This window comes from Hylobates moloch, unplaced genomic scaffold (genome assembly GCF_009828535.3).
Source record: "Hylobates moloch isolate HMO894 unplaced genomic scaffold, HMol_V3 SCAFFOLD_22, whole genome shotgun sequence".
NCBI lineage: Eukaryota > Metazoa > Chordata > Mammalia > Primates > Hylobatidae > Hylobates > Hylobates moloch.
Window position 1 is genome coordinate 16,214,217 of NW_026652297.1, and position 23,607 is coordinate 16,237,823.

A 23,607-nucleotide genomic window follows, 5' to 3' on the forward strand; every position below is an offset into this window, starting at 1 on the left:
TTTATTGAATGTTTATTGAGCAATTCCATCTGCCGAGCCCTGGAGATACACAGAGAAGACATGGATCCTTTCCTCTGAAATGTCATAGTGGCAGAGAAGACAACAGGCAGGTGATGGGGGCTGCCACAGTCGTAGTGCAGAGCAGGCATGCTCCACTTTGCTTAGGGGAGTCCACAGACGTCTCATAGGAGGAGGAGGTGCCTACCCAGAGCCTTAGGTAAGACTCCCTAGTGGTGGGGCGGGGGTGGGTGGGGAAGTGCAGGGCTGTGGGGAGTTGCAGAAGACTGTTGGGATGTGAGGGATAGACGAAGCCCTAACAGTGTGTATAAAGGCACAGGATATGGATTGATACAACCCTGCTGGGGAACAGAGCATTTCCTGGGGGCTGGGACTCAGGTGGAGAAGGAGACAGGGTCAGATCAGACGGGCCTTGTGGACCAGGCTTCAGAGCATGACAGTAGTGGGCAGTTGCTGAGGAGCTGGGTGCAACCAGGGTCATCATACTTGTAGGAAGAGGTGTACCAGGTGAGACACAGGCACTGGGAGGGCTGCTTACGGCATGCTAAGGCAGTTACCTAGTTTCTACCTACAGCCTTCACCCTGCACCTTGGGACACTCACCTGCAGGGGGTTGGCAGGTGCGAATAGAGCTCCCTCATGCAGACAAACTCAGCCTCCTCCCAAAGCTGGTCCTGTCATCAGGACCATGGGATCAGGCCAGCCCCTCTGCACATCCTGCCTGCCCCACTCAGCAGCAGGCAGAGGCCAGCAGTCCCACAGTGGGTGCTGTAGGCACCATGCCCTCTGCTCCTGTGAGATCCTGGAGCAAGCTGCCCTGGCAAAAAACATCTGCTCACAATTTTAAAAGCAGCAACAACAAGTGAGCCCTTTGGTTCACACAGGAGGAAAACAGAGCATTTAGAGGAGGAGGATCTCTGTGGAGCCCCTCTCAGCTGCGCAGGACCAGAGGTGGCCTCCTTCTAGGGATCAGAGCCCTTCTTTCCTCCAGCAGTCCTTGAGTGACAGGCACCCTCTTGGGGGCTTGGTACACCAAGCAGAAGGGCCCCCAATCCAGGGGCAGTCAACAGGTCAGCCCATGTGGAGCCTGTGAGCTGGACACAAAAGCAGGTGGTCAGCTCAAGGTGAAGGAGTTTCTTGGACACTTGTACCTAAAGCTGTGGTCAGAGATCAGTGAGCGCCACAGAGGCTATCAGGAGGTGGTGTGAACAGGTAAGCAGCTGAGGTCAAATAGCTGGAGAGTTTGCAAAGTCTCAAATACATATTCCCAGATGCTCTGCCAGACAGAATCCCATTTACCCGCCATCCTCCACAGCACCTTGCTCTGTCTCCTGCAGTGACAGGTAACATGATTCTGTGAATTGTTTGCCTACCATGCTGTAAGGCTCTGAAGACAGGACCTGGCTTGTTCACACTGCAGTCCCAGCTCTAGCCTAGGCCTGGCGTGGGGCAGAGGCTGCAAATAGGAGCTTTTAGTGAATAAATGACCACTTGAGGAGCTTTCACCAGCACCCTGGGACAGCAGGTGCATGTTGGGGGGAGGACAACCCCAGAGACTGGAAGAGAGGATCTCAGAAAAGGGCCACAGGACAAGCAGTAAACTCAGATCCAGAGGGCCTGATCTGAGACAAGCTCAGGGAGAGGGGAGGAACAAGCTGGGCCAGGCGCCCTCACCAGGAGTGTCCCAGCAGAGGAAGCCAAGAGCAGGGAGGACAGGGATGCAGGGAGGTGATGGAAAGAACCCACGGGTGAGGGGACTCAGGACAGAGAATAAGGACTCAGGGTCCCTCATAATCTCAGCAACAGGAAAGATCTCAGCACTGGCCTGGAAGTCGCCATAATGCCCACAGTGACCAAGGCCCCACACGTAGGCTCAGTGAACCCCCAGGACTGGGGGCAGCCAGGACTCACACTTAGGAAGGCTGGATGAGCTGGCAGCTGGCAAAACAGGGTGAACCCTGTGACCAGACCGGTGAGCGTGAGGACCCTGCAGGCTGAGAAGGAAATTGCTGGGCAGAGGTGTTACTATGATACCCTCAGTGACTTGTCAGGAGTGTTGCATCTGGGCCCACTCCGTGGTACACTGGGTTGGCAGGGGAGAGGTGGGAGCTGTGGGGCTGCAGGCAGGGAGTGAGTTCTACTCTAGTTGAGAGTCAGGGTCACTTCATTGCTAGAACAGCAAGGGGAGGGTAAGCAGGACTTATCTGGGTGCTGGGTGGCCTTTGAGTACCAGATCCAAGCACTCAGGCACCCAGGACAGAGAGAAATGGAAAGTGACCCACCAGATGGAGAAGAGGGAAGGATGAGGTTGGAGAGGGAATTGAGACCATCCAGGAGGGCTGTGTAGGCCAAGGCCAGAGTTGAATGCTGTCCTGAATGCCTGCAGGGTGCCAGGGAAGGGTTGCAAACAAGGAGTGGCAAGGTGAGATTAGCATTTTTGGAAGAATTGTAGACTCACCCTGTCTTCCCCACCATCCTCCACTCCAAGGCCTACAGTGCCATGCCCTGTGGTATTTCTTTGGCAGCTATGACCTTGAGCTCTCAAAATGACCTACAAGAGGTCTGGGAGAGACAGACGGGGTGGGAGCAGGGAAGTTGCCCATGGGCAGCTCCACCCTGGGGCCTCACTCCAGGAGGTTCCCTGCTGGGCAGTGACCATGGCAGGGATCAGGCCCAGGCTTGCTTAGACTCAGAATCCCTGGGCATGGGAGGAAGTGTGGCCACCGCATCTTGGGCCTCGCCCAGAATGAAGTACCCTTGAGGAGCCCATTGGCTTCTCAAGGTATTGGGCCTGGCCTGCAAGCCTTCTCCACCTGCCTGGCCCTCCCAGCCCCGGCTTCTCGTTGGGCTGGTCTGGCCAAGCTGGAAGGCCCCAGGGCCACATTTTGGGCCCTGCCCTCACCTGTACTTGCGTCAGTGCTGCTGCCAGCCTCCTACCTCAGGCTTAAGGAGAGGGCCCACCCTGGGCCCTGGCTCCTCACCAGCTATCCGGGACTCTCCCGTCCCCATTGCTTGTCAGACAGCCTGGATTGGGCTGTACTTCTGAGTCCCCTCCTCCCCATCCCCACCACTGCCCAGCTCAGCATCTTCCAGGGATGCTCAGGTTCCCAGGCCCTGCCTCAGGTGAGGGCCACATTGCCACTCCTTTGCACAGCTCCAGCTGGCAGAAACCAAAAATGTGCACAGGATAGGGGCTGGGATCCCTAACCCTTCCCCGCTTGTACAGGCACCCTGCCACCCCTCACTTGCTCCCTATGACCACACCAAGCCATAATCTATGGCACTTCTCCTGTACTCCTGGGAGATTTTTTACCACGTGGGTACTTGGCGAGAGGTGATTCATTACTTTCAACAACAGAAGGATGATGCGATCTACAGATCCCCACAGGAGAAGGGAGGGAGGGGAACACCAGGAGCAGGTCCAGGGGACAAGAGGGAACAGATAATCATATGTCCAAACATTGTTTTTAGCCCCTCCTCTAACATTGTGCTGGGCACAGATGGTGCAGCACCTCTGCCTTGGAGGAGCTCAAACTGGCTGGAGGTAGATGACAGGAATTTGATAATATATGGAGCTGGTGTTTATGAAGCAGGAAGCAGAGGTTCCACAGGAACAGAGACCTGTGACCTAGGGGCAGCCAGAAAATCTCAGAGGAAGACCATCTCAGCTGAGGCCTACAGGTTGAGTTGGCCAGTTAAAAAAGGAGAGTGAGGCTAGAAGAAGGATGAGCCAGGGAGACATGAGGGACAGGAAGGTACAGGGAGGACAGCAGACATTCTTTTTTTTTTTTTTTTTTTTTGAGATAGGTCTCGCTGTGTCACCAGGCTGGATTGCAGTGGCACGATCTCAGCTCACCACAACCTCCTACTCCCTGGTTCAAACAATTCTCCTGCCTCAGCCTCCCGAATAGCTAGGATTACAGGCATGCGCCACCATGCCCGGCTAATTTTTTGTATTTTTAGTAGACACGGGGTTTCACCATGTTGGCCAGGATGGTCTCCATCTCCTGACCTCGTGATCCGCCTGCCTCGGCCTCCCAAAGTGCTGGGATTACAGGCGTGAGCCACCGCGCCCGGCTGGCAGCAGACATTCTACATGGCTAGAGAGTGGAGGGTCAAGTGATACAAGATGGGCCTGGAGAGAGAGTGGCCAGGATAGCATGGGCTCCAGGAAACGCCTACTGCCAGGCAGGGTGCCTTTTAGTGAGATGTCCATTGGCTGGATAGGGGGATGCGGCTCCTGCCGGTGTCCTGGGTATACAACCCAGAACAACGCCCTCCAAATGGCTCACTCCTGCTTCTGTCCTGTGAGCCCTGGACCACACTACATAGTTAGAACCACAAGAGTGTCCTATGTGAGCTATCCTGTCCTCCCAGGACCCCAGCCAAACCAATGCTTTGCTTTCACTGACCACATAATAACTTATTTTGCAAATAGGCATCTGAGATTCAGAGCAGCCAAGGAACTTGACTGAAGTCATGGGGCACACCAGAGGAGAAGGGGGTTCAAGGCTGTCCAATGCCAAAGCTTTGGGCAGCGTTAATGGGTGTCACATGCTACACAGACAGGCACTTTTCTGCAGGACTTTTCGGAATCTTTAATGTAACAGTGGATGAAAGGCATCTATAACACGGAGAGATGCATTTTCTCCTTTTGTCCTGAATGGACTCCTTTCATCCCCAGTGGATCTGCTGTCTCCAAGGAGCCTATTCTGGGGCCTGCTGTCTGAACTGTAGGGTCAGAGACAGGATTTTGGAGGCCTCCCTGCTCTATGCTCTTTGTATGTTGACTTTAGCACTGTCCTTTTTTGATCTTCCGATTGCATTTGGGAAGATTGGCTTTTAATTGGAGGTTTATGTGAGCATGGGTGAAGGAGAATGGGGAAGCTAAGCTCCCCTGACCTCTAGCCTTCACAAAAGACTTCTTCGTTCCATGCATATTACCCGAGGCCTTGGATCACCTATGTTGATGTGTCTGTGGCTCAGGAAGGGACACTCCCAGAGGAAAGACCTGCTCTGGGTCACCAACGGTGCCAGCATGTTTCAGGAAGGCTTCCAGGAAGTGGTAGTGTTTTATTGTGAAGGAAAGGTGGGAAAAGAACAAAAGACAAGAGCAAAGGCATACAGGAAGGAGCCACAGTTAAAGGAAGTGCAGGGATCATAGGGCCTCAGGCTTGGAATAAGTCAAGAAAGGAAATCAGTACTGGTGGGAGAGGCCTTGTAGTCAATGAGGGATTTGGACTGGGATCTGGGGCTGTCAGAACCATAGAAGGTACTCGAAACAGGGATGACTAAATCAAATTCACAAACAATTCTAGCCTGGATTCACTGCCAGCAGGAGGGATTCCAGGCATTTCTTCCTCCCTGTGAGCTCAATTCACTCTTGCTGCAATGTGCCAGCTCTGACACAGCCCATGCCACCTCCTGCCTTGGCCACCCTTCCCACAGCCTCCTTGGCCTGGCATCTCTGTCATCTCTGCTCCCCTGCAAACTCCTAAGGACAGCCTCACATTGTCCTCGCTGAGAACCTTGCACCAGGCTCTTTCCATTGTTCCTGTGCTCACTGCAGGCTCCTCAGCTAAGCCATCTGTGTCCGCCATCTTTCTGCTCACCAGGGACTGTCCCCAGTGCCTTTAAAGAAGGGTGGTGCCTCTGGGGCACAAAGCAGTGGCTGGGGCATCAGGAAAATGGTGGCAGGTGCCCCCCTACTCCAGAGAACACAGGATGACAGGCACTGTTTCCTTAGTGCAGTCTGCTCTCCATCCCAGCTTTCCTGGAGTCCGTCCCTGGTTTTTGGGAAAAGGACACATTCAACCAAACCAGAGACTAACCCTCAGGGTTACCCTGACCAGGATACTGGATGCTCATTTCACTCCCAGTAGGCAGATGCCAAAAGCTGCCTGGAGGAGAGTGTGGAGACAGAAGAAAGGAGCCTGACTGGCAGCATTAGACCACAATAATCTGCCGCCCCTACCCCATCCTTGGGACTGTGAGGGATCCAGATGGCTGGGCTAAGGCTGCTGTTATCTCTGCCTTCTGGGCCGGGCTGGGACAGGACTGGCTTCCTTCAGGGCTCTAACTGACACGTTTTCTTTGATGGGCTAATTCTTTGATGTAGTTGTCCTTGGCCTCAGAGTGGTGACTTTTCCCATCCTTGCTAGGATCCTGGGGTTGGGGTCGCTGTGATCAGCCCATGACAAGCACTGCCCTCTCCAAATACCTAACATGCTGTAACATGCTCTTGGAATTCTCTCTCCCTTGGCTTCCGTGAAGGGTCAAAAGCCTCAGAATCTCGTGAATCTGCTGTTTAACTCCCTGCTGGCATGTTAGGTATTTTTACAATTGTTCTGAAATCCCATTATCTCAGCCTTCTGAACAGGCTCAGTGTCTCGTGCTGACTGAATACGTGACTGGCCACCAATCCTCCCCTGCCGACCTCACTCGGGGATGCCAGAGAGCCCTGGGCTGCGGGCTCCCCAAAGCCTGCTCCTCCGACTTCAACACAGTCTCTTCTCCTGAGGCCAGGGCCGTGGGAAAAGCACAGTGATCGCAAAAATAGAATGGAATGGTCTTGGCCACACTGGATAATTGTAAACACAGAATGATGTTTCAAAGAAAAACAAAAGTAAAAATTATAGAGTTGATGAGCTGGGAGGAGCTCAGTTAATTTTACTCATTCTCTGTAGCCAGCACTTCCCACAGGTGTAATTTTACACTTACCTGTGTTATTATTTGTTATTATTTGCTTAGTTCATTCAACAAATATTTATTGAGCACCTACTATTCTAGATGCTTGCACTACATCCATCATCAAAGCAAAGACCCTGTTGTCCAGGGGCTTCCATTCCAGAGGATTGGTGGGGGAGGTAGAGGACAGCAAACAATTGACTCATAAATCTCAAAATGACAGAGCATGTAAAAGGTAATAAGGGTGGCTGGGCGCAGTGGCTCACGCCTATAATCTCAGCACTTTGGGAGGCCAAGGCGGGCGGATCACCAGGTCAGGAGTTCGAGACCAGCCTGGCCAACATGGTGAAACCCCGTCTCTACTAAAAATACAAAAAAAAAAAAAAAAAATAGTCAGGCATGGTGCCGCGTGCCTGTAATCCCAGCTACTCAGGGGGTCTGACACAGGAGAATCGCTTGAACCCGGGAGGCGGAGGTTGCAGTGAGCCGAGATCACGCCACTGTATTCCAACCTAGGGCGACAGAGTGAGACTGCATCTAAAAATAATAATAATAATAATAATAATAATAATAATAATAATAATGTGTTAAGTGCTAGAGAAACAGAAGCCTAAGAACAGGTAAAGCATTGCTGGGGAGTCGAGAGGTTGTAGCTCTCAACAGAGTGAGCAGGGGCAACCTCTGTGGGGAGCATTCCAGAAGGAGCAACTAGCAGAGGCCTGTGGGAGGAACAGGCAGGAGCCAGGCAGCTGGAGCAGGGCAGAAGGGAGTAGGGGGGAGAGCAGGGCAGAAGGGAGTAGGGGGGAGAGCAGGGCAGAAGGGAGTAGGGGGGAGAGCAGGGCAGAAGGGAGTAGGGGGGAGAGCAGGGCAGAAGGGAGTCGGGGAGAGGAGGTCAGGCAGGTACCAGCCTGGTCACTGGCTCACTGTAAGGCCTTGGACTTTTATGAGAATGAAACGGGAGCGCTGCAGGGAATGGGAGTGGTGTCCTGCGAGAGCCCTGGGAGGGTAGGGTCTGCAATCCAGTGCCTAGAACAGGACATGGCACCTGGCAAGAACTCAAAAATTCCACTGGAATGAATGAACGAATGAATGAATCCAAGCAGGAGACTATGCCCACACCTCCCCAGAGAGATAGGACTGTAGGTACATTTGGACAAATAGACTTCCAATCTGGTCCTTGTATCTGAATCAGAGCTTCATACCCTTATCAGCTGGGGAGTTTTCTAAATCCTTATACCCAGGCCCCTTCCCAAAACTCTTAATTATCAGGCTTGATGAAGGAGGGTCCTGAGAGGGGCCCACATGAGTATGTGATTCTCATGTGTGCCCCCTCCCTAGTGAGAAACATCAGTCTCAACATTCTCAGCTATTTCCAAATACTCAACACCTGGCATCGTATCAAGTCCCAGGGCACACATTTAATGAATGAACAAATGTTTGTTGACTGAATTCATGGACATTTAAACTTATGGACAGAGCTAATTGACTGCCTTTTTTCAATTTTCAACTCAGACGTCTGAGATTGCATAAATAAATAGCATTCCAGAGAGAATGGGAATGGGAAGCCTGAAGCCGTTGTTATCACTGTCCCTCCACCCCCATCCCCCCAAAACATGCCATTACCTATTATCTGGGTCTCTTCTGCTTTTTTGACTTCGATTATATTTGCCCTGAACAAGGGGCAGCATAGGGGATTCAGGGATTCTGAAACCAACTCAATGTATTTCTGCAGAGCTCTGAGCCAGCAGGCCTCTCCTTAGATGAGAGAGCTGCTGAGGAATGAGGCTCTACTACTAGACAGCCCAGTGCTTCCCCCCCAAAAAAGTATTCATGAGTCTGGAGAGCCAAGGAGTGGGGTGCCCAGAGGGACAAAGGGAGGCAGCCAGTTCACTTCCCTTTCCATGCGAGAAGGGCTCGCCCACATTCCAGGGTCCCAGATGAAATTCTGCTGCAGGAAATGCAGGGGCTTTGAGGACAGTCTGATCCACCCCTTCCCTTCTCACTTTGCCTGGCCCAGCTGCCCCTCTGTGGAGCCTGGGGCTCCAGCTTAAGGTGCCTGGGTCTCACAGATTCCTGGCCTCTTGCTTGCAGGTGCTGGCTGCCAGAAAGTTTTGCATATAAACAGTAAAGAGCTCCTTATTATCTTGACATACTTGGAATAAGCACAGCCATTTTTTTTTCTCTTCCCAGAATTCAATAAAGGCCAGAAATTCCACAGGGCATCTGACTCAACTCTATTTTCTCCTTTCTCTTGTTTCCCAGCCCCCTCTCCAACACCATAACCTTGAAAGGGCAGCCCCAGGATCGGGTGCTCTGTAGCTAGGCACCTGTTGCCCGGGAGTCCCCTGACCTCAGTGAGGCCAGGGCCCACTTGTACACCCCACTGAGGTGTCACCTGTACACCCCACTGAGGGGTCAACTTTGTACTCAGGAGAGGGGGAAATGAGCAGGTGAGGGCCTGGGACAAAAATCAGGCTAGGGTTCAAATCTGCTCCTCCACTTATCTACTGTTAGCAAATGAGTTCCCCTCTCCGAGCCTCAGTTTTCTCATGCCTAAAAGATGTGTGGCAAAAGTTTCTTCCTCTTAGAGTGGATGTAAGGATTGAATGGGTAATGCGCAGAGAGCACTTCATAAACGATAGCTATAACAATTGCATCTTCGTTAGTGCTGAGCACTTGTCCTATCCAATTACTGTATAAGAATCCAGGATCCTGAACTAAATTAGATATGTGCCAGGCCGTCAGAGACCACCTCAGCAAGGAGACAGACAAGGAAACAGGAGGCTTTGGGATTTGCATGATTAAATGCATGATTCAATTAAATGTGTGATTCAAGATAGAGAGGAAGGTGGGATTAACCCTTTACAAAGAGATCAAGACGGTTTCACAGAGGAAAGGACCCCTAAAAAGGCTATCAAGGTTGAATAGGAGTCCTTCAGACAAACAAGGAAGAAAGGACATCACAGGTAGAGGGGATAGAACACTGTAAGACTCAGAGGCCCAGCCATCAGGCTCAGTTTGGAAGTCCAGGGTTCTGGTATCTAAAATGGTAAGAGACAAGGGTAATGGGAAGCTGGAAAGATGAGCAGAGTCCATCCTGGAAGGCTTTTGAGGCCTCCCCAAGGAAAGACCTAAACTTTTCCCTAAGGTGACTGCCCTGTAGTGAAGGATGCAACTGTCAGGGTTTCCTTCTAGGCAGACCTCTCCGGCCATAGTGGGAAGAGGACAGGGGCACACTCTGGAAGAGATCGAGGCTGGGTCAGAGTTAGAAGATGGATGTAAGGGGATAGGGCAGGCGCCCCACCCTTCAGTCATTCCCCTGCTCCTTCCTGATCTATCAGGGACCACCCGAACCATTTCTTACATAGCATTTCTCTTTATGCTAGTTCATTTTAAAACCATTTTATGTTGCTTCTATTGTACCATTATAGCCACCACTTCATTTTTTCCCTAATATATGCATAAAAATGCTACAATCTTAAAAGAAAAGTGTAGGCAGCAGTGGCTCATGCCTGTAATCCCATCACTTTGGGAGACTAAGGTAGGCAGATTGCTTGAGCTCAGGAGTTTGAGATCAGCCTGGGTAACGTGGCAAGACAGCGTCTCTACAAAAAATAAAAAATTAGCCGGGCGTAGTGGCATGGGCCTGTAGTCTCAGCTACTGGGAAGGCAGAGGCAGGAGGATGGCTTGAGCCCAGAAGGTTGAGACGGCAGTGAGTGGAGATTGTGCCACTGCACTCAAGCCTGGGTGAGAAAGCAAGACTCTGTCTCACAAAAAGAAAAGAAGAGAAGGCTGGGTGCAGTGGCTCATGCCTGTAATCCCAGCACTTCGGGAGGATGAGGCAGGCGTATCGTCTGAGGTCAGAAGTTCGAGGCCAGCCTGGCGAACACGGTGAAACCCGGTCTCTACAAAAATACAAAAATTAGGCCAGGTGCAGTGGCTCATGCCTGTAATCCCAGCACTTTGGGAGGCCAAGGGGGGCAGATCATGAGGTAAGGGGTTCGAGACTAGCCTGGCCAATATGGTGAAACCCCATCTCTACTAAAAAATACAAAAATTAGCTGGTCATGGTGATGCACTCCTGTAGTCCCAGCTACTCATGAGGTTGAGGCAGGAGAATCGCTTGAACCCGGGAAGCAGAGGTTGTAGTGAGTCAAGATCGTGCTGTTGTACTCCAGCCTGGGCGACAGATTGAGACTCCATCTCAAAAAAAAAAGAGAGAAGAGAGGAGAGGAGAGAGGAGGGGAGGAGAAGGGAGGGGAGGGGAAGGGAGGGGAGGGAAGGGGAAGGGAAAGGAGGGAAGAAAAGAATATGTCCGTTTGCCATTGGTCACGTCTTTGCCCACCAGTGGCATGTGACTCAGGCCTGGGGAACCATGGATCCTGCTAGTGATAAGAGGGTCTGATTTGGGAGGGATTGGGAACATGTTGGTCAAAAGATACAAAACTTCAGTTAGGAGGAATAACCTCAAGAGATCTATTGTACACTATGGTGACTACAATAAGAATGTTTTGTATACTTGAAAATTGCTGAGAATAGATTTTATACGTTTCCCCTCTGCCACCTCCCCCGCAACACAATGATTAGTATAAGGTAAGGCATATGTTTATTAGCTCTACTTGGCCATTCCACGACGTATACATATTTCCAAACACAATGTTGTTTACCATAAATATATACAATTTGTATTTGTCAATACAAAAATAAAATTTTTAAAAAGAGAGCTTGAGTCAGGCCATGGTAGCAGAGCCAGGAAAGGGCTCTGCTCAGTGTGGTATCTGTCAGGCAGCCTCCCTTACTCCTGCTTCTACCTTCAAGGCTTTCGTGACTTTGCTTGGGCTGGCAATGCACAGCACTGTGGCTGCTCTGAGAGCAAGGACCAGCCCAGCCTCCCCCTGCCAATCCCACCCGGACTGTTTCATCATTAGAGGCCCTCCTCATCCACAGCTCTGCTTAGGGCAGAAACAGGCAAATGCACCTTCCCTAGAGCAAAAGAGATTTAAGCAGACCCAAGGATGACTCAGCTGTGGAATCCTTTGTGGGCAACTGGATTGTGCAGTATTAGTGAAAAATACGTGGAGAGAGAGAGGAGGAAGAAAGGAAGGCAAGAAGGGAGGAGATGCACAATCAGATTCATCTTCACAAGAATTTTGTAAAGCAGGAATTACTGTACCCATTTTACAGATGGAAAACCAACCGCATTTAAGCTACCTGTCAAGATCGTTTCTAGTAAGTAAGAAATAGATCTAAGCTACTAGTCCAGATCTGTCTGACTGTAAAGCTGCTGCTTTCTTTTCCAAGAATAAGGTCCCTAATCACACCACTGTAGCACAGCAACTGTTATTTTTTAAAATCCCCTTCCAGTCTTCTCTTGTTCAGGTGCCGTAAAGGTATGTATCTTCCTTTTGTTCGCTTAATATTATATCATAAACACTTGCAATATTGCTAAATAGTCTTTATAATAATCACTTTTACATAATATTCCACCCTGTGGACATGCGGTGACTCACTTAGTCATCACTAAATATTTAGGTGGTTTCACCGTCTCAGGATTGCAAATCCTCCCTGCCCCCACCCTTCCTCTGTCAGGCTCCCCTGACATGAGTCAGGGCTCCCACTTGCCCGATGTCTGGAAGGTTATGTAGGTCACTGGGACCTGGTTATGCCTGTCATAGTGCAGCAAGGCATTCTAGAGTTTCTCGGAAGGCTGAAGCTACTGAGAAAGTTAAGTCCTCTTCCTCTTCCTCTTCCTTCCCACTGCCAGGCTTGGCGTGGACTCCCCCTGCCACTGCCTCCACCCACCCAGGCCACAGAATTGCAGCTGGTGCAGACTGGAGATGCCAAAGGCTGGTTGAGGTGGGTTCGGGCTCTTGCAGCTGGTGAAGGCAGCCCCATGCCCAGATACCTCAGGAGCCAAAGGGCACCCAGGTGACCCCAAGGACTGGTCAGCAATGAGTCCAGCACTGGGATGGGAACCGGATCCCTGAAAAGAGCCCACAGTCTGCTTGGTCCCCATTTCCTTGAGAAGCCCCTTCCGGAGAGTTTTCTGTGTTTTGCCTCTCAGGGAACATGGCCACATCCCAAACTGGCTCCCCAGCAGCTCCAGGCTGGACTGTGGAAGCAGAAACCCTCCTGGCAGGCAAGCAGACGCCACAACTGCCTAAGGTGAATGGCCCAACAGCACATTTTCAGGATGCTTCTCTGTTTTATCTGTTTGCAAAGCAGATATTTGGGGAGGTTGGGCTCAGAATTGCTTCATGGCTTTGCCAGTCCCATGGGAAATGGTTCGCATTCTTAGCATAGTTGGAGGGCTGTGAAGCAACAGAGAGGACGGCTCCGAGGCCTCTCTGGGACCAAGGAAGATGAGCCACTATCTCGGCATCCTCTCTCCTTGGCTAGGTTCTGGTGTGGGAGACACTGAATGTTGTTTCCAAGAGGGCAGGGTGGTGGGATGTCTCTAGAGGGGCTCTGTGGAGAGTCATCACATTACTTATGTAAGCCCAGGGCTGCGAGTGCTTTCAAGGGTCATGTTATACCAGCTCCTGCCCGGAGAAACACACACTCAGTGCCAGCAGAAATGGGCTTCTTCAAAGGCCCGGAAAGCATTAATGATAGTGGTTTTCTCTAGCCAGTGGTTTTCCATTTCTTCTGGGTACATTGCTGTTTTTTTTTTAAATAAAGAATATGTATCATTTAAGAGCAAACTCCCTAAAGATGTTTTTGAATTAATAACTAAATGAAAAGGCCTCAAGAGCCAGGACATTTTATCTCCTGACTTGACAGTAAACCCCCGAGTGGAGCAATCTTTCTTGCCAGAAAATCATGTCAACCCTTCGTCCTCTTTCCTGCAGCTGATCGGATGCCTGCTGCACTGCTGAAGAGGAGGCAGAGTCGTGGCCTCCGGAGGGGCTCAAACCTGTGACTGGTGCATGTTCGCCATTAGACACAGTGGCTGGGGACCAGCAGCCCCACCTACAGAATTCCCTGGAATGAGGAATGGCACTCCTGAGACCACTCAGCAGAGACTGCCTCAAAAGGCGAGCTGGACTTTATTCAGGCCCTGCTCAGTGCCAGGAAATGCAGCGAGAGAAAAATCTCCTTCTGGTGCCACCTCTGTGGCCAGCACACAGACTGCTTGAATGTGAAGCAGGCAGAGAAATCCTCCCGGGAACCTGAGGCCAGGTGTATGAGTGGGATTTAAGAGAGGCCAGGGCCCCTTCTGGGGTGGCCCCAGCCCAGGAGGAGGGCGTGAGAGGCACGCCTGGGAAGTGTCAGAGCCTGACAGGCATGAGCTGGAGGCCTGGCAGGAGAGTGCTCTCACCACCTGACCATCCTGGAAAGCTGTCAAAGTCCCAGTGCCCATGCCACACCCCACAGCAATCCAATCAAACTCTTTGTAGGTAGGACCCAGGCATCTCTGTTTTTTAAAATTTCCAGGTAATTAAAATATTCAGCCAGGCTTGAGAACCAGTGCTTTAAAGAGATATCTGATGCATCCCAGGCTCATCAAACAAAATAAGTAGGGCTCTTCTTGAGTGATTCATCAAGCCACCTTCTCTCTAGAGGCCCTCTTCACTCCTCTAGTCTCTCCAAATCCCTGCCATTCCTCCACGTCCATCGCCATTGCCACCTCCTGATGGGAGCCCTCCATGGCTGCCCCAGCTGCAGTGAGTGCCTTTCTTCAAGGGTCCCTGTCACTGAGGACCTGCATAGCCATACATAGCCATCAGCTGACAGGTGTTTGCCCATCCAGGTGAGCAATCCACTCCTGTGGGGCAGGTACTATGTTGTCCATCATGCTTTCTCACAACCTGCTGACCTACCACCTACCACAATTCACTGCCCACATTATATGCTCAATTAGTGTTTTCTGGCTGACTTACACCCTAGTGCATTTCAACATTTCACGCAATCTTGGTAAGAGAGTTGAAAGAATGTCTGATTCAAATTAGTGGTTTTGTTGGTGATCAGTGATTGTGGTCATAGAGATGTATACGATAGGAATGGTATAGGAAGAATGGCCAAGAAATGCCTCTCAGGCTGTCTCCCAAGATGGTATGTGTAACCCATATAGCCCAGTCCTCAGGTGGTCCAGTCTCTGCACTGAACATCTTCAAAGATGTGGTAGTTCCACAGGGCAGTAGGCAATGACAGGTATTTTCTAATTAAAAGCACTTCAAATATTTACTACAGTCTCTTGAGGAAACTTAAATGTGGCAAACCAAACACATGCATTTATATCTACTGAGGAGCCTTGAGGAGTGAGGAGAAACAAAAAGGTATTCCAGCCAGTGAGACCAGTAGTGATGGGGACAGAGGGACACAGAGCCCCCCCGGTTCTCAGAATGGCAAGAGGTCTTGTGAGTGTGGAGTGTAGGGAGGAATGGTTAAAAGAGACTGAGAAGAAGCCAGTATACAAATGGGCTTGAGTCATGAGCCAAGGGCATAGATTCCAGGTTTTACCATCCAAAGCCTACAACTAACAAGTGGTGTGATCAGATCACTCTGGCAACATGCAGAGGGCAAGAGACCTGTCAGGACACTAAAGCAGAGGTGGGGAGAAAGGGCCAGGCAGAGAAGGGCTGGGAGATGCGGGCCAGCCACTATCAGGTCCACCTGCAGCTGCCAAAGAAGATGCTTCTACACCCCGTTCCCTGTTTGGTGTGTTCTCAGGCCTGGGGCTGGCATTGAAGGTGCTCCCACACAGCTTACCCAAGACTTGCTTCCACCCAGTGCTAACTGGCCACTCCATGCCACTGCTCCAGGCTCTGAGCTGAGGTCAGATGCCCCCCAGCTGCTGGGAGGGCCAACCTCAGCTGCCTTCACACACAGCCCAACATTTTCACCTTATGTACAAGCCAAAGGACATGTATAGTCACCACCAGATAGAAAACAAGCAAATCTTTAGGCTCAGACAATATGAAATATATATCAGTGACTTAAAAAAATGTATGCCAATTTTTACCAAAAGAATTTCAGAGTCTGGGCTGCTTGGGTTTTCCAGGAAGCTGATGTTGAGATAGGGTTAGGAATGCAAGGTTAAAGAGGGCGAGGGTAACGCCTGAGAATGAAATGGGGCAAAAGTAAGAGTGGAGTTCTCAGACCTGCAGGCCTGACTCTCTGCCAGTCATCCAGTGAACTAAAACAAAAACAGCCCATTAGAGGACTCCTGTGCTGGAAATGTGGAAACGATGGGATGGCTGGGCCCTCACACCACCATCTTGCTCAGTCATTGGCCAGGGACACTCAAAGAAAATCGTAAACTTGGTCCAAAAGCTGAGTAGACCCTGTAGGAGCCAACAGTGGTAGGCTGCCAGCTGAGCACAACCTTGCAGCAGGGCAGTCTTTTTTTTTTTTTTTGTGACCAAGCCGTGCTCTCTCGCCCAAGCTGGCGTGCAGAGGCGCAATCTTGGCTCACTGCAACCTCCACCTCCCGGGTTCAGGTGATTCTCCTGTCTCGCCCTCCCGAGTAGCTGGGACTACAGGCACGTGCCACCACACCCGGCTGATTTTTTTTTATTTTTTAATAGAGACGGGGTTTCACCATGTTAGCCAGGATGGTCTCGATCTCCTGACCTTGTGATGTGCCCGCCTCCTCCTCCCAAAGTGCTGGGATTACAGGTGTGAGCCACTGCACCCGGCGCAGCTGGGCAGTCTTTTACTGGGGCAATGTGTCTTCTGTTGGATGCATCTTGGAGCAGCACATCTGAGCAACGCATCCTCGTGTCTGTCATGAAGTCCTCCCTCCTCCCGGCCTCCAGTCTCAGTGGGCCACATGTAGCATGTTTGAACCCTCTGTGCCAGTCCCCATAAGGGGCCCTCCTCACTATCCCCATCACTTTCCTTCCCTGCCGCCTCACCAGGCAGAGGGCACCTCTTTCCAGGGATCTACTCTGTCCTCTCCCTCCCTTCAATTCTTAACACTGAAGCCCTTTTCTTTTGTTTGTCTCCTCCTAATACTCTGTCCAAAACCCGTCACCAGCAAAATCAAAACATAAATGACTAGCTAGGCAAAGATCTGTACCTTTTGAACCACTAAAGGCTAATCTTCCTAAGACATAAAAAGCTCAATACAAGTCACAGATATAACCAAACTGAAAAAAGGAGCAAACGATATGAATGGACAGTTTGTGGAAAGGAAGTCCAAATGACCCTTAGGTGAAAAGACACTCAACCTGACTCATAGTAAAAGAAATTCAAGTTAAACTATTGTAAGACACCGTTTTCGGCTATCAGATTGGCAAAGATCGAAAAGTTTGATTCAGCGCAGCGTTGGCGGGGAAACAAGCAGGCTCGCAGGCTACTGGTGGGAACGTGAATTGGTAAAGCCATGCGGAGGACAATTTGGCAGTGTCTCTCTAAGTTACAAATTCCCATGACCTTCAAAAGGCAGTCTAATGTAATGGTTAAGCGCACAGACTGGAGTCAGAACACCTCGGTTTGAATTCCAGCTCTGCAAGTCCTTTACCTTCTCTGTACCTCAGTTTTTCTCATCTGCAAAATGGAATGATAATAGTATCTCCCTCAGGAGATTGTTGCAAGGATTAAAATACCTTAATTATTGTAAATCACTTACAACAGTTCCCAGCTCTTAGTAAATACCCATGCAGATGTTAACCATCATTATTATTAATTGACCTTGCAATTCCACTACCAGGAATTTATCCTACAGATATGCTTGCACATGTGCTAAATGAGTACACAATGTTATTCATTGCAGCACTGATGCAATTGAGGAGAAGACTAGATATAATTCAAATGTTCATGAACAAGCTAAGTTGGCAATGGTGCATGTGTATAATGCAATACTATGGGGATACAAAAAAATAATAATAATGAAAAAGCTCTTTAATCTGATCCAGTAGGTGCAGAATGCCGCCATAAGTTTTTAAATAAGGAGAGTAGCACAAAAACAAGCCCACATTCCCTTATCCACAATTATGAAATTCAAAAATCTCCAAAGAACACAATTAAAAAATAAATAAATAACACAAACACATTTGGTAGCAAAACCTGGCTGAACTCAACTGACTTAAGGCAGATTATGGCTTTATTTATTTTACTTGGTGCAGAAATATTTGCGTATTTTATCACAGGCTCTGCTGGGAGTGTGATAGAATATACATACTACCTTTCTACACTCCTTGAATTCCCAGTTCCAAAATACAACTGCCCCCAAGGTTCCAGATAAGGGATTGTGGACTGTAAGATTATCTACCTTTTTTTTTTTTTTGCATTAAAATATCTCTTGAAGTATACACAAGAAACTAGCATCAGTTGCCTCTAAAAAAGGGCAAGCAAGGCCAGGCGCAGTGGCTCATGCCTGCAATGCCAGCACTTTGGGAGGCCAAGGCGGGCTGATCACAAGGTCAAGAGATCGAGACCATCCTGGCCAACATGGTGAAAGCCCGTTTCTACTAAAAATACAAAAAATAGCTGGGCGTGGTGGCACACACCTGTAGTCCCAGCTACTCGGGAGGCTGAGGCAGGAGAATTGCTTGAACCCGGGAGATGGAGTTTGCAGTGAGCTGAGATCGCACCACAGCACTCCAGCCTGGGCGACAGAGCAAGACTCTGTCTCAAAAAAAAAAAAAAAAAAAAAAAGCAACCAAACTGGGAGGGGGAGTTTTCACTTCACTGTATTTCAATCCAAACATTTTAAAGTATATGGATATTTTATTCCATCTAAAGGTATTTTATTCTAAACTTTAGATGAAATAAAATACCCGTATACACACATTTTTCCTGGAGCTTTTCCCAATAAATCTCTTGCAAGTGGAACCTCATCTTGGTCACTGATTCACTGATGTTTGGTGAACTCAAACCAACAAAACATACATATACACACATAGATTTTAAATCACTGTTTCACCTAAATAATATATACACTTTTCCTTATCTTGCTTTTATTATTCATAAATATCTAATTAAAATTAATCACTGGCTTACCTCTGTTTCATTCTTTTTAATAGATGCATAACATCCCTAAATATGAATGCACCATAACTTATTCAGCCATTCACTTTAATTCCAACTTTTGGACACTATGAACAATAAATAAATAAATGAAGACCGTTTTAGATGTCCTCAGTGCTGGGCTATCCTGAAGCCTGATCCACTCTCTCGCTGGCACTGGCTGTGGCAGGCTGCCTGGGAACGTGGACCTGGGAAGCAGGGCTCGAGGGTTGGGGCAGGTGGGACAAGAGCTTCATCTCTGACTCACTGTGCTGCTCTGGGCACGGTGGCGAGGCCTCCTCCCTAGAAAAGTGGAGATAATGAGAGTGACTCAGTGGCAAGAACTCAGATGGGCCAATTGGTGAGAAAGCCAGGTCTCCTCATCGGCCTTCTGTGCACCTTTCCCCAGGAAGGGGCAAGAGCTGCCCCTTGGACTCCTCCTCAGCCACATTTCCCTAACAGAGCCCCAAAGTGAGGCTGTCAGATTCCAGAACCCAAGCATTTAAATGCCCATCAAGTACCCAGTACAATAAATGGGGCAAGACCCATAGCAGGACAAGCGGTGGGGAGATTCCAGAGCACCTGGCATAAAGGAAAGATTCCAAAGGCTTCCAGCAGGAAGAAAAGAGGTCATGTAGAACAAAACAGGAATCAGACTGCAGGGTGGGGGTGCTGCAGGTTTGATCAGAGGAGGCAGGCAAACTCAGGAATTCAGTTTATAAAGTATTAAAACTTTTCAAATGTGGTATGGGCAATTGAATATAGAAGTCTGAAATGTGAGGAGTTTTAGTGCAATTTTTCCTTCTTTTTTTTTTTGTAGGACTCCCCTTCCCCATAACCTACGTATTATAATAACCTAGTGTATATCCGTTCATACTTTTCTCTATGCCTACATATACAAATGTATATGAACATATACACACACATAAACATAGTCATATGTATACACAGGTTATGTGTATACATATATCCACAAATATACATAAACATATATAATATTCACATATATGATATACAGATATGTATATCTATACATAAACATACACACACATAGCCATATGTGTGGATATGCTGCAGCTTTGAGAACGTACCTCTCATTGTTCACTCACAGGAGCTTTTTCCACTAGATCTCTTGCAAGTGGAATTCCATCTTAGTCACTGATCCTTGCAGAACTCAGACTAACAAAACATACATATACACACATAGGTTTTAAATCATTGTTTTACCTAAATGATGTATACACTTTTCCTTATTTTTGAGACAGAGTCTGGTCTGTCCCCAGGTGAGTGCAGTGGACCATCCGGTCATGCAAGTCCGCCTCCGTTCAGTTTCCTGCCTTTTTGTATTTTTAGTAGAGACAGGGTTTCACTATGTTGGCCAGGATGGTCTCGAACTCCTGACCTCGTGATCCGCCCATCTCGGCCTCCCAAAGTGCTAGGATTACAGGCTTGAGCCACTGCGCCCGGCCACTTTTCCTTATCTTCCTTTTCTTTTTCATAAACATCTAATAAAAATTAATCACTTGTTTATCTCTACTTCTTTCTTTTTAATGGGTGCATAACATTCCTAAATATAAATGCCCCATAATTTATTCAGCTTCACTTTATTTTTTGTTTTCTTATTTTTATTTTTTTTGAGACTGAGTTTTGCTCTTGTTACCCAGGCTAGAGTACAGTGGTGTGATCTCAGCTCACTGCAACCTCCACCTTCTGGGTTCAAGCAATTTTCCTGCCTCAGCCTCCAAAGTAGCTGGGATTACAGGTGTGCACCACCACGCCCAGCTACTTTTGTACATTTAGTAGGGATGGTGTTTCACCATGTTGGCCAGGGTGGTCTCGAACTCCTGACCTCAAGTGATCCACCCACCTCAGCCTCCCAAAGTGTTGGGATTACAAGCATGAGCCATTGCACCTGGTCAGCATTCACTTTAATTACAATTTTTGGACACTATGAACAATACTGTAATACACATTATCCTGTACAGATATTTGAGGACAGATGAAAAGGACTGAACTGGTGGTCAAAATATACTTATAGACGTATAATTTGTACAGGTTATAATATATAAAATTATTAATTTATGTAATAATTATAATTAATTTTTTTTTGAGATGGAGTTTCACTCTTTTGCCCAGGCTGGAGTAAAGTAGCATGATCTCAGCTCACTGCAACCTCCACCCGCCAGGTTCAAGCAATTGCCCTGCCTCAGCCTCTCGAGTAGCTGGGATTACAGGGGCCTGCCACCACACCTGGCTAATTTTTTGTGTTTTCAGTAGAGACGGGGTTTCGCCATGTTGGCCAGCCTGGTCTCGAACCCCTAACCTCAGGTGATCCACCCGCCTCAGCCTCCCAAAGTGCCAGGATGACAAGCGCGACCCACTGCACCCGGCCATATAATTGACTTTTTTAAAGGCTAGAGAAAGTCACATTTCAAGTAACACTGTACATGAATACCCCTTTCTCTGCAGGTCCACCAGCATTCCCAGTCTTTTTATTTTTTTCAAGCTGACCTAACCATTTCACTAACTGCTAGTGATTTTTCATATGTTTTTGGCTCTTTGAAACTGCCATTCCATAAATTGCCAATATTTCTATTGAATCATTTATCTTTTTCTTGGCAATTTGTAAATGTTCTTTGTGCCCTTTGTCCTCTGATTTATAAGTATGGTTTCCAAATCTGTTCATCTATTCTTTGTGCTATCTTTTGCCACAAAAATTTAAGATTCTAATCTAGCCAAATATGTTTATCTTTTCTTTCATAGCTTCTGGGTTTCTGGTATTTGTTAAGGCTTCCCCCAACTCCAAGTCTTCATTGTCCAAGAAGGCTGCTAGAGCTCTAGTCATCACATCTGCATTACAGGCGGCAGGATGGAGAAAGGAACAAGAAAGGCACTTCACCTCCCTTTGAAGACATCTTTGCAGATATTCGCACACAGTAATTCCACTTGCATGTCACTGGCCACAACTTAGTTATGTCTACATAGTAGCCACAGTCAGCTGCAATATTGTCACCACCATCTTTGAGAAATACAACCTGCTATACCCACATTTAGAACCAAGAGCACTCTTGCTTCTCAGCATTCAGTAGACAAGCTGAGACCACACGCTGCTGAGAGAGAGCTGAAGCCCGGGAACCCACCTCTTACCCTAGAACTTAAAGTATAATAAAAAATAATAATAATAAATTAAAAAAAGAGAGAGAGAAAGGGCTTCTCTTCTGGCCCTCAGGCATCATGCTTAAGACACAAGGCCTACTAAGTCACAAATAGCCTACCGGGAGGATCGCAGCCCTGAGGCTTCTGTGAGCAAAATCCCAGAATGACTGCAGTCTCCAAGGATGTCACCTCTACCTGAAGCTCCTCTCCCTCAAGCTCCTCTCCCTCCAGTGTTCTCCCCAGGGGATGGGCAAGAGTCTGTGGCTGGGTAGGGAATAGCTAAGCCTGCTGGCATGCAGGGCTGATGGTTTCTGAACTATGGGAAATACCATTAGGCATTTCCAGGCAGATGGGGGCTTTAGGGAATTACTTATGATTCATGCCAGTCTGCAGGGTGTGTCTGTGCCAAAGAGAACAACACAACATTGGAAATACTTTCTAACCAGAATCACTCACTCCCTCATTCAGTCACTCACAAGCCCACTTGTCATTCATTGAGGACCCAGAGACGGGGCTAGGAACATCTATCCAGGCTTTCTTCCTACAGTTCTGTTCTCAGTTGAAAAACAACATCAGTGGAAGAGGTAGGCCAGTGGAGAGCAGCTGGGCCATGAAGGGAAAGACAGAAAAGTTTCGTAAGCTGGCACACAAGAGCTGCAGCCATCCTATGGGGCAATGTGGACCCTGAAAACTTGCCTGCCTTCAAAGGCTGGCGCCACCACATGCCTCAGCCTCACCGAGCCTCAGCTTTCTCATCTAGGAAGTGGGAGTGTAATCCCAGACCTGCCCCAGTCTCAACATTGAGAAGTGGGGTGATGTGGGGAGTCTCTCCAGACCAGCATACTCTGTTCCAGTGCTCCTGTTTTATTAAAAATATCTTTGAGGCCTGGCGCGGTGGCTCACGCCTGTAATCTCAGCACTTTGGGAGGCCGAGGCAGGCAGATCACCAGGTCAGGAGTTCGAGACCAGCCTGGTCAACATGGTGAAACCCCGTCTCTACTAAAAATACAAAAATTAGCTGGGTGTGGTGGCACGTGCCTGTAGTCCCAGTTAAGAGGCTGAGGCAGGAGAATAACTTGAACTCGGGAGGCGGAGGTTGCAGTGAGTCAAGATCGTACCACTGCACTCCAGCCTGGGCGACAAAGCAAGACTTCATCTCAGAAAAAAAAACAAAAACAAACAAACAAAAAACTTTGAGAAAATTATACACATATTACATCTTTGTCATTAAAATATCCACGAAACACAGATAAGTGAAACGAAGGCAATAAATAACTGTTAATTGTAGAGGAAAGAGCTGTTAACATCTGGACATAGGCTTTTCTAGCATTTCCAGTACCTAGATATATATTTTAATTGGCTTATACTTTATGTATGGCTCAGTGATTTCCCTTTTTTCACTCAACAATATGCCATGAGTTTCTTTCTACGTCAATAAGCAAACTTCCTCGACATATTCTAATGTTTGCATGACATTCTGTCAATGTATTGTATGACTAATTTTTCCTTTCCCCCGGGTCTAAATATGGTCTAGCACAGAACTGTTACTGATCCTGTCTTTATTTAAAATTTTGATGTTTGGTTCACCATGGATTAATCTTTATTTTTAAAAAGTTGCATTAAAATATTATTTGTCTTGATTTTGGGGTTTTGGGGTACCCCTCCTTCACTTGCTTCACCCTCATCCCAGCCCTGTGTCATGTAGATACTCCACACTTTATGCCACTAAATGTTGGGATCCTTAGGTTGTTTCCAGTTTTCCAGTTTCTCTGTCTCTGTATTTCCAGAATC

At 48.3% G+C, this 23,607-nt stretch overlaps 1 long non-coding RNA gene across 1 annotated transcript in view; it reads right to left on the bottom strand.

Annotated features, from left to right (window-relative positions):
• Nucleotides 1-18,712: 18,712 nt before the first annotated feature.
• LOC131382286 (uncharacterized) overlaps nt 18,713-23,607 on the bottom strand; it is a 58,026-nt gene continuing 53,131 nt past the window's right edge. The window contains exon 2 of the long non-coding RNA XR_009211602.1: nt 18,713-18,963. This is a non-coding gene — a long non-coding RNA (uncharacterized LOC131382286). The remainder of the gene's footprint in view (nt 18,964-23,607) is intronic.